Raw genomic sequence first — 17,415 nt, 5'->3', positions numbered from 1 at the left:
GAAGCTTAAGATTGGTGATTTTCAACATACAAACATTCGCTTTGCGCGTCACTTTTAAGCTGGCACTGCTACAAACGGGATATTCAGAGGCACTGTTTACACTTGAGGAAATGTCGCTCCTGAAGTGTTAAGTTACGGGGGTAATTGATGCCCTTGCTGAGTAAGGGACATCAGGTGGGCACCCTCTCATGCGTGAGGTGTTGATGACCTCGACGCCGATCCATCGCCCCCTGGGTTTCCTTTTGCATTTCCACACCGCTATTTACTCTCATGTCCACGTGAACCCATGCGTGCATTGCAGAGAGCTCCAAGAACATTGACTTGTGTTACATCGAGGAACGGCCTTTCTCATTTTGTTTTCTGACTGATTGATGACCGCACTGCATGTAACACGCCCCATGAAAATCCATCTGTTCGCTCGCACGTTTTTTGACTTTCACCATTTACGCACTCGCGTGACCCGTAACCGAGAGGTCATCCTTTTGCTGTGAATGAATGGACTTCTATCGACCGCTGCATTGGTTGACTTGCATCATGCGCTAATTGATGAATGCCAATTTAATTCATTAGCTCGTGCTGATGCTCTTGCATTGTACGCCACTGAATGAACTTACACTTGCGACAGCGATGGGTATTGTGTGTGCATTGATGAATGTTGCCAAAACCAAGGAATTAATGATATAGCACTATTGAATGGCAGTGGCTGGTTATATCTAACACCTGCAGTGGATATCTCCCTCACTTTATACTGATCTAGACGACGGATTACAGAAAAAATATCAGGTAAGGTGTTTTGTGAAACCATGAGTTAATATCCCAACTGTGAGGTTGTGAGTTCTAATCCTAGGCGGGGTTGTCCTGTAGTGAAACTGATCGATGCTTGCCATGTTAATGGAGAGTTTTCATGACTGAATTTTTGACCACGAACACGGATAAGTACAGTTCAACATTCATGTCAGCATTAGGACTACGACTACGATGTTTTTGACAGGGGTATTGCAATAATACAGACCGTGTGATGGATATTACAAATGCAATCCCTTTGGCCTTTTTGAGGGAGGATTTAGAGAAATGTATTTCATTAATGATTATACTTAGTTCTTGAGGCATTTCAATAACGCATTGACTTTCGTTTTGGAAGCTTATTTTCAAGTCAGAATTCAAAGGGGTATCATTTACCGTGATTGGTCTTCAGGGTGTCTATGCATGTCGATCAATCTGAGTGCAGACTGCTCTGCAATCATATAAGAACCCCACACAGTGAAGTACCACACGCCTGAGAGCCACGATTGATGGGGATATTTTGCATACAATAAGCATCAGATAAATGTCGTCTCACATTTCTAATCTCTGTCACAGCAGCATGTCACGTGCATATTGAGCACATCTGGTCGGCCCGCATTAAGCTGGTATGTAAAATGAGTTGCTTGCTAAGAAAAAGGGTTGATTTTGGCCCTTGCATGGATGAAAATAAAGTTTTGTACACATTAAAAACGTGTTTCTCTGCTCCATGTCACCGTTAACCGATCATTTCATTAATTTTAACAAATATAAATTAGGGTCACAGACCATGATGCAAAGAGAGTTTTTGGGGTCGGCACCGTGTGCCACGTTACTTCCCCTGCTCACAACCCATGAGCCTCACTGTTTTCTCTGCATCTCGGTAGTGTTGATACCTTTCAGTGCTACATTTGCTACAATAAGGCGGAAACTGCACCCACCGTCATCTCCAAAGAGGGCTCTTATAATTCACACGCACCCACGGGCGTGGGATTAGCAAGGGAGCAACGGTGTCAAAGCAGCAACATAGGGCTTTTCTCACCAAGCTGCACATTCTGATGTGCTGTAGTTCAATCAAACTGTCAAGTGGCAAGCCGAGTGCAGCATTTTTTTTCCCACCCTGAACTGAAGTAAACTTTTTCATGGTGATGCTCAACACTACATGGCACAACCTTGCATTGTATTTTTTTGTTTATTCCAATAATGAAGTCCAATGAGTGCTGAATGCACAGGTGATTTTCACTGTTAAGGATAGATTGTTGTTGATTTCATATTGAGCCGATTATGATTGTCACGTGCCCAACGTAAGCCAGTGTCACAATAGATATGAAGTGTAGCCACACATCTACTATCTATTTAAAGTCGGCACTTGACACGAGACAATGGGTTCGCTAATATGATGTTCATCACATCATGCCAAATACGTTTTCAATTGCATCGACATAATGAAGAACAAGGCCAGGTTCAGGTACCAGTGGCCAGATATTCCACCTCGGTCAGTTGGATCTGTGAGCAATGTGCTAACCGCACTACACTACCAGTACATGCATACACACGTGCACGTCTATAAAGATAAAAACAACATGTCAGAGCTTGGAGTGGTAAAAACAACTGTCGTCTGTCTACGGTTCTGGTGTTTTTAAAACACTGGGCATGATTGATGGCATCTATGCCTGACACGAACGTTTCTACAAAATTATTTTCATACTATCAGCGCTGCCAATGCGACGGGCACACAATGCCGTATAAAGATGCCATATGGGAAAGCACAATAATTTTCACATACAATATCACGCAAACATTTACGGGGAAACTCATGCACGCCTCATTTGTTTTTCATCATCCGGGATTTTAAGGGGCCTTTGGTGCACGCGGCTAATGGAATCATGTCCATGTTTGTTTTTTATTAACAGGCAGTTCCTTGACATTTCTGGAGACGTTACGCACACACGGCAGAAGTGCCGCTGTCCGGGCACCACATCGGCGAAAGCGAAATAAAAATCAAACGCCGTGATGGCGGGGAAATGTCGTGAGAATGTGGCTTCAGACCATGGTAATTGCAGCTTAATCTGCTTTAATTTAACAAATGGGCAATCGCTTGGAATTGCTTTTTCAACCAACTGGGTTTGCTCTACCCACACTACAGCCATCAAAATGCCGTTACCAAGTACATTACAGGACGTCAAATGTGACAATTTTTGGGAATTTATAAAATTAACAGTAATGTATACAAATTCACACACTGCTGGATTAAGCTGACATGGACTAATTATCATAACATTATACTACAGTACAGCATATAATGTGAAACAAATACTGTATATTAATACAAAAAATGTCATGAAAGGTCAAAGTGTCTTCCGACTCAAATGCTAATTGGGTGATTCTCATCTCCGCCGTTGGCCCTGAACCAGTGGCAGGAACTTCATGGCGACCAATCAATGTCTCCACAGGACAACCACTGTTTATTTCCTGCAAATAATTACCCATTGTATCAACGATATGATGTGGAAGGCCTAGTCAACCTTCGAACAAACGCGATTCCAAATGGAAATTGAGTGCTGTATCTACTGCCCCACATGGAAGAAACGGAGTTTAAAAAGAATAATCAGAAAATGCGACGTTCAAATCTTAACTTGAAAGTAATATTATTTTACAAATATTTAATGTTCTGTAAGTCAGAGCAGGCAAACGTATGGCTTCCCATAATTACAGCGCCTTGCGTATGTAGGCATATGCCTAAAAAATGATACCCTCAGAATTTTTACGCACAGTGTAGTTTTGGCGTGGCATTCTATTTCACGAGCATTTAAATTTGGCGAAATGTTTCTCTTGGTGAGGACCGTGAGCCGGCCCATGGAATGCTTTGAAGAGGTTTCCCCAATGCGTCGGTGCAAATGAAAAGTCGGCGCTTCCCGCAGGTATCAAAACAATTAAATCGCACCCTTCGCTTCGACTAAAGATCAGGGGCAGGAATGTGCCCTGCGGGGCTGTCTTGAGAGAGAGGAGGGAGCCCACGAGCCTGGAGAGTGGCCAGACCGCACTTATTGTGAAAACACTCCAGCACAAGAGGGCCGAGATTTATCGCTGCACGAGGATGGGATGCTTTGCTTAGGAGATTCGGTGGAATGCAGCACAACAGCAGCAGCACCAGAGACAGCTTTCTTTAGAGCCTCGTCTCAACAGTGTTAGATCAGAGGACGCCAAAAGGCGAACAGCACAAAGACAATGCACTGTCAGGGCATTGAAAGCTCGGGGTTAGCAGCTACATCATGGGACCTCCCTTGCCAATATCCAAATATAAGAATATGTTTTACCCTTTCTGGCAATAAAACAGGTGTTAAGATGCTGTTTGCCTTTTGGCGTCCTCTGGTCTAACACTGTTGAAACAAGGCTCTAAAGAAAGCTGTCTCTGGTGTGGACCAATCAGTTTCAAAGGCATGTTCACCACAAGTATATGTGGTTAATGCAGACATGATTCCTTGCAAAAGGTTTCAGTTTGGTGTTTTAACATCTTAACACCTGTTTTATTGCCAGAAAGGGTAAAACATACTCTTATATTTTGATACTGGCAAGGGAGGTCTCATAACGAAGTTGAGTATCTCACCCGATGGCCAATGGCATGGCCTTTGTCTGACCAATCGGCAGCATCCATAACTGAGGCCTTTCTGCAGGGATATGTAATTGATGAAGGTGCCCCGGAAAATCTGCATTTTTCCTCCAAGCTACTGAAGGAGGTGTGTGACTCCCTGGGCACTAAAACAATTCGGACTTCCCCCTACCACCCACAAATGGACGGAATGGTTGAGCGATTGCACCGGACCATGACATCCATGTTTTGTCAGCAGGTAAACGCGGCTCAGTCCAATTGGGACATGGATATCCCGGATGTCCTTGCTGGTCCCCCACGCCTCGACGGGATTTTCGCCCTTTAATTTAATGTATGGTAGGGAACCCCACGCTGGTACAATTGGGCGTGTGTCCAGTGGGCAAGGCATCCATTGTGCCGGTTTACATGCAGGTGACCCTCAACCGGCTGAGGGAGGCTGGAGAGGCCGCCATAAATAACTCAGTCCAGTGGGAGGCGGCCAACAAACGGCTGCGAGGTACACAACTGCCACGTGACCCAGGACAAGCCAACCGGGCTACCGCCTGAGTCCAGGCCAGGGGACCCGCTGCAAGAACGTCGCTCGTCATTAAAAGGACATGTGCACAGGGACGGTCCGGCCATGGGAACCCGCTCCCGGAGGGTTACGTTCAACCCGAGAGTTACGACAGTTACGTTCCCACGTGACCCGCCGTCGGTACGTCGTTCATCATGGAAGGGACATCGCTCCTCATCCAATTCTGGCCCTTCTCCTCCAGCCATGCTGGATCCGGTTCGCGGGGACGGGCCAGCTGCAGCAACCCGCTCCCGGAGAATTACGTTCCGTTGAAGAATGTGGAATCGACGGCGCCACGGACCACTGCGCTGTTCTATCCGTAGCGGAACAGACTGCACTTTTACACTCCCACAAATTGATATTATTGTTGTTCTTTTTTCTCTTCTCATGGTTCTTGTTGTTTCCTGTGTCACGGATTCGGCGGGGGGTAATGTAGTGGCATAACGCGCGGGGTTTGCAAACAGCGGGTGCATTTGAGGGCGAGCAGGTGCAAGCGTAAAGACATGGAGTAGCCGCCAGAGAGGTGCAGCAATTAGGGGGAGAAGCAGTAATTAAACGGGTGCATTTGGGGACAGGCAGGTGCGAGCGTGGGAACACGGGGTAGACGCCGGAGAGGCAGGAGATGGAGATGATAAGAGAGAGAGAGCACGTGCAGGAGGCGCCGCTGAGGCGTCAGCTTAATAGCGGGTAACTGAGGACCCTTAATGAGGAGGGGGATATAAGGGTGTGTGCGGAGCAACACGGGGTTGCTGTTGGTTGTAGCTGAATGAATGAAGAGGGCAAGAGCCGGGGAGAAGAAGCCTGGGACCTCGCCCTCCACACCTCATCCTCTCCAGCAGTGTTGGCTGATCCCCTGCTGGGGGGCAACAACGAGGATGGAGGTGTGAGGGAAGAGTGGCAGGCTAGCGAAGTATTAAGTGACAGGCTAGCAAAGTATAGAGTGACAGGCTAGCGGAGTATAGAGAGAGGGAGTTTGGAGCAAGGGAGCATTGTGTTAGTGTGAGGAGCATCCATACGGGATGCGAAGTAATAAAGTGACACAGGAGAAAAGCTAAAAGTGTCTGTGTGAATACACCACTACACATGTTACCAGTTAGGCAAGTCAAAGTTTATCAATATAATGAAATGATCACCAGTAAAATGTCACTCATTTGCAAGTGTTGTGGCCTTGCTCTCCAACACACTGGTGTATTTATGTAGCAACTAATTGGCAGGTTTTGTTCACGTGACAAACCTTACTAATTGGCTGTTGTCGAATTGAAGTGGGCATACGACATGTTTACATCTACGCGATCTAACTCAAAAAACGTTATAAAGAATAATATTGGCCACGAAAGCCTACGTGTTGAACTTGAACTGATTTTATTTTATATTAATTTCGCAGTTCAGTCAGTTCATATGGATCAATTATGTGCAGTAGCAATAAACGGAACAAACTTAAAAAAAGAGATGTTTTCAAAACAGTTTGGTGCTGATTGAGAAGCGTTTAATTGCTCCACGCCTCCATGGCTAAGTCAACATGCACTGCTTGCCCTGTGCGGAACGGCAGAATAACAGTGCATGTATTATCGTTTCTGTGCAATACCTTGCTGATCTCGTTGAAGAGCATAAACCATCACACGAACTATGGTCATCCTCGCAGCGGTTTTTGGCTTGCCATCAAACAAAGGTCACTGTATCGCGCACTTTCAAATGCGCTTCTGTGGTCATCCGAAACACTCTTCCTTCCGATATCAGGAAGCCACTTTTAAATCTATATTGAAAACGAATTTCTTTAGAACTGCTTTTTGTGTTTAGTTTTTTGTCCTTCCCCCACACCTCCAATTAGAAAAGTGTACTACGTACGGTGCAAAAGAAGTTCAACATACATACATATGTGCAACCCAGACCGAGCATTATTCATCATTCACGTAATTATCATCATCAGCCATGCTCTATCCACTGCTCGATTAAGGCCCACCCAAGTCATCGCCACCCCTCGTGGTCTCGCGATGCAACAGCTCCCACGCACGAGCCGATCTCATCGCTCTGTCTCCATGGTGGTCAATCCTCAGATGTGTTTCCCTCCTTTGGCTGCCACTTGGCTGTCATTCTCGACCGCTGGCCTTCGTCTCTTCAGGCGATGCGACCACTCCGAGCGCAGCGTTCTCCGTCAGTTTTCAAATTGTTACCCAATCCCTGCGTTCCTCTTTATGTCTCTCATCAAACGTGCACCTCTGCATGCTGCTTTGAGCGCTTAGTTGGAGAAGTGCCCAACAATAATAGGGCTCGTATTGTGAATGTACAGATCTATCAGAACACACTTTGATGCATGAAGGCAAGTGTTTATCTTTGTGCAGAAATGTAAAATATTCCCGTTGCCTCCATTATCAACAATAAGGAAAATCACCAATGTGAAGTGCTTTGACCATTCTGAACATGGCCTTAAAAAAGTAAATAAACTCCAGTATTTATCAACTGAATTAATAAAGTTCTGTAATACCATGTGGTTTTATGTAGCATCAAAGTGCAAAAGGTACGTCAAAGTGCTGTGAGATTAGATGTACTTAGCATGGTTATTATTTTTATGAAATTCACTGGTACCTGCTTACAGTTCTACTATCACAATTGCCGAATCGAGCCTCAAGAACACCTGGATCATAGTGGTCTTGAATTTGTAGCAGGCAGCACTTTTCTCTTCTGCACACAGCAAGCACGCATTTGCGTTGTGCTGTAGGACATGTGGCTCTAGCAGACGAGACAGCTGCAAACACAGCAGGGAGCAACCCGTATGAGTGGAGATCTTACCACAGCATTACCATCCAATCAACAGAACGGCTCCAATCAACCAAATTGTCGCGTTACAGTGTTTTCTGCAATGCAGTGGTTATGTGAAAATCTGCATTTGAGACCATACACACGGGTAATCAAGATGCTCCTTTTTTCACAACCCTAAAATACATGAGATTGGAAGACGGCAAAATTCACTCCCCGAGGTGGCTTGGTGGATGAGGAGGCATATGTCCATATAAAAGTAGTGCGTTTTGCGCCAGTGAAATCCTGGATTTGAATCCTGGGCAGTCACAACGGTAAAATTTACAGAAAAAGGTTTGACTTAATTTCAACTTCTGATGGATTACATTTGTTAATGCATGCAGTATATCTTAACCACTGACATTTATCAAACTAGAGGAGTGCTACTTGCTGTTATACAAGAGGCAGATTAAAGTGACCCCCCCCCATATGTAATGTCACAAATTATTTTGTGATGCTGTTGCATTGGCAGCGGTGCACAAATAACAACACACTCACCACAGCCAAGACATCACCTGTTATATTTTTCCCTTTTAAGGACACAGTGTTCTTGACGAATGTGTAGAGGTTTTTTTGGCATATTTAATGTATTTCTGTCGTGTAAATTTCCACAACCGTTCCCCTTACCTGATACAGTGCTCTGCTGACTGGGGGCAGTTTTGGAAAGATACTTTCTTAACTATGACGGCACAGTTCAAAAATAAATAATGGTATTTCCACAACATAGTTACAGATTCAGTCTATATGGCTTCCATGTGAAAATTGCAGCAAGGGATAAATATACAGCAGCAACATTGTGCAGGGAAACACAAGTTTGCAGCGAACGAAGACGGCCTGTCTGCAGGTGTTTTCAAGGCTTAATAATTAATATCCAAGTTGCATGCACACAATAGATTTCCTCAGCTTGCAGAACAACATTTCCTGGCATCTGTGTGGTCACAGGTCCGGCGGGCACACGCTTGTTTGCCTAGCTCTTGCGAGTGACATTTTGACAGAGGCACAACACGCAGCCAACGTTTATGACATGTAACTGTTTATTTTTTCTCTTTAGTGTAGGAGGTTCGTGCGGTGTACGTGTGTTTTTCTGCATTTTTTTTTGCCGGGTTCCCGCAGGGACCACGAGCCACCTCAATCGTGTCACGTCACGGAGAAAAATAACGCCGCAGCTAAGAGGCATTGCCAAAGTGCCGCTTGAATCGTCGATGACGGCACTTGCCTACGGTGAGAGTAATGTTTAGAACCATTACCACCCTACCGATGTCCACATGCTCGTAGAGTGGAGATCCTATCCATCTGAAATCTATTGAGCAAGTTTAATGCCCTATTCCACCATTTAACCACAGCCTGGGGAGTGACAGCATTTATTATTACTTGCACGAGCTTTCCTTATGAGTGGAGCTTGCACATTATAATATACGGCCTATACTCTGTATGCAGATTTTATATGCACATCTGCGCACAGCGTAGATGAAAACACAAGTGCTTCACGAGACTAGGAGTGAGAGATTGTGCATGCAATGGGGAAGTGTAGGCGGGGTTGAGCGCACGCTGATGGACTGAACTCAATTTAGGACCCTGTACACCTGTGGAGTTGTTATCTTAACCTGGTTAACGTATTTCCCGAAGAAACACTCAGCCTAAAATAAAAACCTGGCACGGGTGTCTGATGTTGATATACTTAGCCACTCACCTTTCATGCCAGGTTAAATGGTTGCTCGCTAAGCACCCCTGTCCTTCCCCAACACTCTGCAAGGCTGCACAGGAGGCATATTGCCTTATTGTACACACCTCATCACGAGTGTGTCCCTGTTCAAATGTTTGCCAGTCGCACTCTTCTCAATTGGTGGCCTGAGCCACCGCAGTCAGAACTCCTCTTTCTCCACAAGACAATCACTATCGACTCCCCCATTACGTGGCACCCATTTGATTGACCATGCAATGGTAAATTGGCGAGGTTGTCATCTGATAAGAATGTACTAACATTGCATTTTTGCAAGTGTGATTCGAGAACGAACGGGTGACGTAAAAATGTGTCCGCGCTTGTTTGTTTGTGGCGGCAGGAGAGAGGCGTGGGTTGTTTTCAAACGTTACGTCTCCAGCAAATAGTGCAGCGGCTATATAACATCCCGTTTATAATCAGCAGTGCCATTTATAATCCCCCCCCCCGCAAAAAATACGCATGCGACTGTGAAATTCTACCCCATTAAAGATCGAGCGATGAATTTGCTAATTCTCCAACACATGCACGTGGCATGTAACTTTGAGAGTGAACAACCCACAACAGTGCTGGTCAGTCTAGTTTTCCAAAATGCATCCATAATAGCTCTGATGTCTTAGCCACCGATTTCAGACGAGCCATGCTACCGGTGGTCATATCTTCGCATCATCGGATTTACGTCTCATTTTAAACAACAGATCACGGCTCCAAACCTACAGTCTGCCGGAGTCTTTAAGCGTTTCTTTCAAAACAGCCGTTAAATAAACTAGCCTTCCAATTTAAACATTATGCAAAGTTAACGAGTCCTCCGTTTTGAAGTTGTCTTTTTTTTTTACACATGGAGGGGGTTGTTTTGCTTTCATTTGAATTCCCACTGAGCTGAGGCTGGCTCCAAAACACCGCGTGGATCCCTACTGTGCTCGAAAAAAAAGACACCAATTCGAATAAAGGAGGACGCCACTTCACAAGTGCAAGACGTTGATACGTTATGTTGGGGATGTAATTTGATGAAACGTACAACGCACCTTTAAGGGTTACTGCAGGAGATTCATACAGAAAAGATCATTGTTACACCGCTTAGAAAGGGCCTTCCTTTAACATCATTAAAATAAGTTGGTGCTCGTTTTCAAATACATATACAGTGATCCCTCGTTTATCGCGGTTAATGGGGACCGGAACCCCTCGCGATAGGTGAAAATCCGCGAAGTAGGATTGGCCCCCTAGGAATTTCCGTATATGTGTGTGTGGGTACCAGAATGTTTAAAATATGTATATTTATACTTTATATATATATTTTACTTAAATCTATTTAATTATAAAACCTTAATATTATACATTCACTCTCTCTCTCTTACGATACGTATTATGGTGTTCTACACTCACCAATGACAGTAGTATCTTGAGACTTGACTCCAGTAATGACAACGACGACGATGACAATGACGATGACAATGACGACGATGACCGACCTGTGCAGTTCGATGAATGTGATGATGAATGATGATGATGGTGTTACTGCACAGGTATAATGAGGCCTTTAAATCAGTTCGAAAAATCCGCGATGCACTGAGGCCGCGAAACTTGAACCGCGAAGCGGCGAGGGATTACTGTATTCATGAATTATGTGGGTTTTTTTGCCTCTTGGTTCATACTAATATTTTTTTTTACGTTCCTCTCAATGTTTAGGAAACTGAGAAATAACTGAGGAGCTCAGCTGCCTAATTTTACGATAAAAACACAGTGCAGGCCTGCACTCCCAATTAATGACAGTGTAGTTTTGCATATTTTATGTCGTCTGTGGCAGGGGATAATAAAAACATACAAAGCTTTTATAAATATTTTTTTAAAAATCACAAACTCCAAGCCGAGACTTGTGAATCCAAATACCATTCCTGCAGCCGCTGTCTGTGTGAACAGTGGCCAAGTATAACGCTTGGGAATGACGAGCACAAGACCCGTGAGGGAGCCTGGGCCGCAGGCACCGGCGTGTCCATAACCCGTCAAGGACTCGGCAGAAACACGCTCTTGCGATGCGCTGTCAACATTCCGTGGGCATGCGCTAATCAATCAATTCATCTGCACAGAATCCCCCGCCCCCACGCCTGAGATCCCCATGAGATGAAAAGTCCAGTGACAGTGTTTCCATAGCGAAATTATCATGCGGCTGTGTCCATCCCTGTTCACAGTTTGGAGCCGATGGTGGAAATTCCATGATCTTATGGTGGGGGCCAGCTTTCTCTATGGCAAAAACCCAGTTATAATAATGACAATAAAAATGTACTTATTGATGATTATTTTTAGGAAGATCTTGCTACTGGTTTTTAAGTATTGTAATTCCTTAATTAGGTGAAGGTACAGGCCTGCAATTGTATTGCTCACGCCACCGCTGGTGGAAGGCTCCTCCATCAGAGGGAGCTATAGAAGGTCCCTCTCACAATGATTTAACCTACTCTTCAACACCGGCCAAGACGTCTTGGAAGAGATTGTAGAACCTTCAATTTATTCCTCCCCCCTCCCACTACCTCCCCACACAAGCCACTTGGCAATTGACTGACTATGGCAATGAACCCATTTATTCTGCTGGGTGGCAGTGGAAGATTTAAGAGGTTTGCCCATTATTCCAACCGATACGCCGGGAGATCGAATCGAACCATACACCTCGATATAAAAAGACTAGCATGCTGCTAACCCACCACAGTAGTATTCCTTTACCAGATTTCTGCTGTTGGGATAAATCCCAAATTTCTTGGAGAAAAGTCCAATAAACAAGGACGAAACATATTCTTGGTTCTTTCGGTAAAGTAATGTAGGAGGGAAATAATAAAATAATAACATTTCAATATAATAAGATAAAATTATCACGACGTTTCGGCCACAACGCAAGTAGCCGTCCTCAGGTGGCCGAAACGTCGTGAGAATTTTATTTAATTTTTTATTATTTTATTATTTCCCTTCCACGTGACTTTACCAAAAGAACCAAGAATATGAATCCCTGCAGTCACGAAAGCTTTAAATCGAAATTTAAGGACGGAACACTCGAAAGCTGGACAAACAGGCCATCTGCAACCCACAGGCTATGCTGATCTTAAAACGCACCTCACTGCTCTGTACATGGCTCTCACACGGACATCACGGTGCCATCTCTGCATGATCCCATAAACCTTTCTCCAGGTTTCATAATATAATCACACGGGCATGCCACCATAGCGAGCTATAATGATTACCGTATTTTCCAGCATATAACCCGCGGGGTATACCACTTTTTACAAATAAAACAAGACCCTGGGGGGTATATGGAAGTGCGGGCTATCTGAAATTTGTTTTACACAAAACGCTATTTTTGCGGGGTATATGCGTATGCGGGTTATATGCGGGAAAATGCGGTACTTCATCATCATCGTCGACAGCCTTTATCACCCGCTGGATCAAGACCTCCCCCACGGCAACAATAATACCATGCCTCCTGGTTTTCAAGCATAAATCATGGGCATAATAATTATTAATATTACGAAAAGTAGCACTCAAGTTTTATAATAGAGAGCAGAACTCTCCACTCCTCGAACGGCAGCCGAGTTCTACGCTGCCCGTTAAATGTGCGCAGCGCGCAGTCGCAGTGCGACGTTAAGACTCGGACAAAAGCTTTGGGGAGTTGAGGGTCAACAGGCGTGACTTAATGGTGCATTATTGTACCAGGCAACCAACAAAACCGGCCACGGTAAGAGAGCAACACGAGTCCCCGTGTGCTGAGAGCTGAAGGCATAGAGTACATGAATGGAGCTTTCTCTACACAGCCCAACAATGACGCTAAAACCCTTCCTTAGAAAGCCACAGAAAGGAGGGGGAGAGATTCCTTTCTTTCCAGCTCAAGACAACCCAAGCACACGGGAAAACAGTGCAACAGGCGAACCTCCGTGATGCCGTTTCTGAAGTGATACATGTTAGTCGTGTTGCTCGCGGTGGCCTAAAGAAAGCACTCCTTTCACCGGTGATTGAGAAAAATACAAATCAAACAGAGCGCAGTGTTCCCAATGTCGCGTATTGGATGGTAGATAAATGAAGATCGCTGTGAAGTGAGCGAAATCGATATATACAAGCGTTTGCATTAAAGCACTGCTTAAGGCCATCGACTTTCCATGTTAGTGCCATTGCTCGCTGACCTACGCTTCTCAGACAGCCAACGCAGCAAGAACACGTTGCCTGTAGATATTTAAAGACAACAGGTCTTTGGATATTAAATACACATGCAGCAGAAATAACTTTGGTATAGACAACACACGGCATCTACAAAACAATTAAATGACTTGCTGCCTGTACATATTTAAAGACAACAGGTCTTTGGATATTAAATACACATGCAGAAGAAATCACGTTAGTATAGACAACACACAGCATCTACAAAACAATTAAATGACTTGCTGCTTTAATAAATACGATGGTGGCAATAAAAGGATTCCAGAAATATTCACTGAAATGAAAGTAACAAACTCCTTAGGTGACGCAAAAATGCATTTTCCCTCTCTGTTGTTTGAGTACTTACTTCGACTATTTTTATTTTACTACGTAAGGCCCACCGAGCTATGTAGCTCTTTTTCAAAAGTGACCTGGCCACAAATGATAGCCCAACGAAGTAGCTTATCACGTGGAAATTTATAGCAGCCAAATACGCCAAATGCATGTTTATAAATGTGGAGGCAAAAACCGTAGGACCCGGAGAAAAATGCACGCGACCACGGGGAGAGAGACATGCAAACTCCAAATATACAGCAGGTGTCAGGGTCGGGATTGTGAGGGAGTTAACATTTCGGCAGCACGGCACCTCATGGTTTGGTGAAGCAGATCTCTGCTGCTACGATAGTGTCTGAAATACTTGAACAAGTGCTGGGCGGTCATCGTCCCCATGAGTTGTGGAAACTGGACATTCCTATGTTCGGGACCAGTTCCTCCACAGGAGAATCGATGTGAACTTCACGCAAAGTGGTATTCATTATATCCACCCAAAAGAGACAAGCAGCGAACCTCCAACTGCTATTGGCTTTTGGAACTCACCTCCTTGGGCTTCCAGTCAGATTTATTTTGTACAATATCAGCAGTGAATAGACGAAGGGCTGAATATGATGATAATCATAATTTCATAAGATACATGGGTAGTAAACCTAAAAACCAATGAACTTATTCTGTGACTGATGTGACGTTTAACTTCTCAAAGTGCTCTCTATATTAATCTCCTGAGCAGAATTATTCACAAAAGCAGGTGATATTCCACACAAAAATGCCATACCTGAGTGCACTCTCAACGTATTATCGGTGTCTCCCAGGCTCTACTCGTTAAACAACTGGCAAGCAACGTTGCTCAACATGACTGAAAAGTAAACAAACTCATTCACCCATTAAAAACCCAGCACAGCCGTTTACCGTTGTTAATTTCTTTGCTGTGACATTTGCATCAGAAATATTGTTTTACAATCTTAAAACATTATTAAAGAGCCAGCCAGCCAGACAGCCAGCCATGGACGCTATCTCCCCGACAGACCTGGTCTTCACCCGAGGACGGCTGCTTGCGTTGTGGCCGAAACGTCGTGAGAATTATTTTATTATGTTTTATTTTTATTATTTTATTACTTCCCTTCTACGTGACTTTACCTAAAGAACCAAGAAGATGAATCCCTGCAGTCACGAAAGCTTTAAATCGAAAAATGCAGCCATGGACGGTTTGCGCGTGTTTCAGTTGCGTGTGTTGTTATGAATTGCATTTTGGCCATCCCTGCTGATGGTGCTTGTATTTATTTTCTACAATGCAGGTCACAAAGAAAAGGAAGTCGCCCTTGAAATTAGCTTGGAGAGCAAGAGGGGCGTTGCTCTCGCATTGTGGGGTGCCTGCCGCGAGAGGACCGCTGAGCGCCACCTCGGAAGTGGGTGGGGCATGAGGGGATGGGCATCATCATTGTCCACTTATCAGCTGCTTCCCATGGGCGTTTGACAAACAGAATGGGTGCCAAACGGTGGTTAAATGCCAATTTCAACTTGGCGTTGGCACGCAAAGCAAAAAAAAGGGGGCTTTCAGAGGGGTTCTGTCGCTGCGTATATAACTGCATCTATATATGTGAGCCTTTTTGCCAGTATCCATTTGCCAACCAATTGGCGAAAAATAATTGGAAACTTAACACGTAAAGTGTTTCGCAGCCGCTCGTAATCCAAGTGTGGTTTCCCTAGCTGTGGTTTCCTTAGCTGTGGCGTGCGTGTAGAAATGCGCTCAACATGCAGGCCCAATCAGGAAAACCACACACTCGGAAGGATTGAAAATGTTGGGAAAAGGGTGAGACAAGTGCATCATGGGATGACGCATGTTTTATCTTTGCAGTGGGACCAGGGCCGGATTAAGGCAACGGGGCTTTAGGGGCTGCAGCCCAGGGGCCTCAGCCAGACAGAGGGCCTCCAGAGATTAAGTGAAACGTTATTTTCATTTGTGAATGCTGAGTTTTATTTGTTGTCAGCCTTGCAAAATACATTTCATTTTTCTTTAACTTTGTTTTCCTTTTGAAAATATTACTGGGGGCCTCACAGTACCTGTAGCCCAGGGGCCTACAAAACCTGGGACAGGCTGTGGCCATGACTAATAATACAATTTAAAGTTTGGAAATATCAGCCTAACACAGTTGTTGTTCTCACACTAACTCAAACAGAGGGACCTGAGCCTGTTATTTCACACTAGATTGTTGAAGTTGGTAGTACCCACACTTTATCCCAACTTCAGCTACCCACCAGTGAAACTAATCCAGTGCACCCATCTTATGCTCATCTCCATCGGCAGCCCTTAGCCGGCAGTAGAAATTCATATTGCCATGGCACAGGTCAGTGAATCAATGGGACAGAAAATATTGCCCTTTTGCATAGGCAATGTGGCTTCCTCCAAAACAGAAGTTGAACGAACATAACGAGCAGGAACCTCTGGAAATATAATCACGGAAGTTTTGTAAATCTTTCCACATAAAGACTTCCAATGATGATTATTTTAAACACAATATATGCCAATCCATTGTCTTGAAATAAGTTAACGTAATTTTATTTTTTATGTACCTACATTAAAATTCCAATTTTGTAATTGCTTAGCAGTACGTGCATGTGGATTAAGCAAAGCACAGGATAAGTTACGTGGTGGTTCAGCAGAGTATAACATGGCAAGAAAGTTTGTGACGAATTGTCAGTTTTGTGTGAAAGTTGTGTGAGTAATAATCACAAAGAGGAAGTTGTGATGGGTGGGTGGCCCACAAGTCCAATATAGAGGAGGGCAGGTCACTCAAGACACATACTGGAGTGGCACAACTAAAGTCAGAGGGAGAGTTACTCGAAGAGCAGACTTTGGATATATGAGGTATTGCAAGATGTTAACTACCTCGCCTGGCATACAAAATGTTGTGGGTTTGATCCTGACCTAGACGCCTGTATATTTGGAGTTTGCATGTCTCTCTCCTCATGGTCGTCTGGATTTTTCTCCAAGTCCTCCGTTTTTTCCCTCCCCATTTAAAAACGTGCATGCCATAAATGTCCACGTGATAAACCACTTCTTTGAGCTGTATAATTTGTGGCCAGGTCGCTTCCGAAAAGAGCTACATAGATCAGTGAGTCTTACCTGGTAAAAAAAAATAGTTTTAGTTTTATAGCTTTAGTTGAGACTGATGGTGGCGAGCTGAGGTGACATCACTGTCATTGGTCATGATGGCCTACTGACCTTGATCGAGTTATGCCCAAGGTGCAGCATGTAGCAATCCCGACACACGTGTCCATGCATTAATAGCAGCAGGCACATTGCTCAATCCAAGAGACATATTCAATTTAACTATGTTTTGCTCCCAAAGGAATCTTTTCTGAAAGTCATAATTAAAGTTGCAACCTGTTTGTCTATATTAAAATCTATCAGTATGGTCATTATCCAAACATGAGTCGACGTTTTGCAAAATACATTAA

The 17,415-nt window shown here is 44.3% G+C and overlaps 1 protein-coding gene across 1 annotated transcript in view; it reads right to left on the bottom strand.

Moving 5' to 3' along the window:
• TMTC2 (transmembrane O-mannosyltransferase targeting cadherins 2) overlaps nucleotides 1-17,415 on the bottom strand; it is a 270,005-nt gene that overhangs the window by 128,166 nt on the left and 124,424 nt on the right. The gene's annotated exons all lie outside the window — the stretch shown is intronic.

Source organism: Lampetra planeri, chromosome 8 (assembly GCF_965212315.1).
Source record: "Lampetra planeri chromosome 8, kcLamPlan1.2.h2, whole genome shotgun sequence".
NCBI classification, from domain to species: domain Eukaryota; kingdom Metazoa; phylum Chordata; class Hyperoartia; order Petromyzontiformes; family Petromyzontidae; genus Lampetra; species Lampetra planeri.
This window is presented reverse-complemented; position numbering and strand designations above follow the sequence as displayed.